This window comes from Alligator sinensis, unplaced genomic scaffold (assembly GCF_000455745.1).
Source record: "Alligator sinensis unplaced genomic scaffold, ASM45574v1 scaffold755_2, whole genome shotgun sequence".
Classification (NCBI taxonomy): domain Eukaryota; kingdom Metazoa; phylum Chordata; order Crocodylia; family Alligatoridae; genus Alligator; species Alligator sinensis.
The window spans coordinates 13,968-14,973 of NW_005841883.1; the positions used below are offsets into that span (position 1 = coordinate 13,968).

Consider the following 1,006-nt stretch of genomic DNA (forward strand, 5'->3'; position numbering starts at 1 on the left):
CTCCCCGCCGCCCCGCGTACACACACACACGCGCGCGCCCCGGCCCCGGCCCCACGCACCGCAGGCCCCGCTCCTGGTGGACCAAGCCCGCAGCAGGCCTGGGGCCCAGCCGGGGTGGCAGCAGGCGCCGCCGCGGCGGGGGGGTTTTGTGGGTCAACAAGGGGAAGCGGAAGCGCGGGGGGGGAGGCGGGCCGCATCAAACCGGGCGCGGCCCTGCTCTGCCACCGGCTCCGCTCTGGTGCCAGGCAGAGCCCCGCTTCACATGGCTCTGGCAGCTCGCGGGCCTCCTTGGGCATCCACAACGGGCCGCCGCACCACTGGGGGCGCCAGCCCTCCAGGACTGCCCTGGGGCCTCCGCGGGCTCCGTGTGCATCTCCACACCCACGCCTCGTGCCTCCCGAGGCTGGGCCGCACGGCGACTGCCTGCAGGCCATGGTGGCGGTGAGCGGCGACAGCTCGTAGGCCATGGTGGTGGTGGGCAATCGCCCACAGACGCTGCCAGCGGGGTTGGCAGCAACGGGGGAGAGGAGGGTGAACAGTGACCACCCGCAGGCACCGCCCGCACCATCAGCAGCAGCCAGCCTCAGGGAGTTCACGTGCACCCCCTACGATGCGCCAGTGCATCTCCAGGAGACTGCTGAGAGCCCCCCAGGAGATCAACGGCGGCGCATTCATTAAAATGAATATGAAACGTTGAATCCAATTTATACAGTAGCCAGGTAGGTTTTTAAAACGTATCAGTGCATTTGCCTTCCTGATGTAAAGTCTGCACACCATAATCCGTAACCGATCGACACAAGCATACGGGCATGTTCGTGTTGTGAGTCACGGGCACGCTAGCACTCTGGAGACCTCCCGGACGATAGATTCAAACAGAGCTGGGGACCCTACGCAAGACGGCCGCCAGTTGGAACCCAAAAACAAATCCCCTGAAAACATGCCCCCACCAGAGCAAATAATAGGCCTGATCTTGCAAGCGTCACGAACACGTGCACACCGCCTGTAC

General features: G+C 64.9%; 1 long non-coding RNA gene across 1 annotated transcript in view; it reads right to left on the minus strand.

Annotated features, from left to right (window-relative positions):
• Positions 1-163, minus strand: part of LOC102368496 — a 12,305-nt gene extending 12,142 nt beyond the window's left edge. Inside the window, exon 1 of the long non-coding RNA XR_323111.2 lies at positions 60-163. This is a non-coding gene — a long non-coding RNA (uncharacterized LOC102368496). The remainder of the gene's footprint in view (positions 1-59) is intronic.
• Positions 164-1,006: the final 843 nt, after the last annotated feature.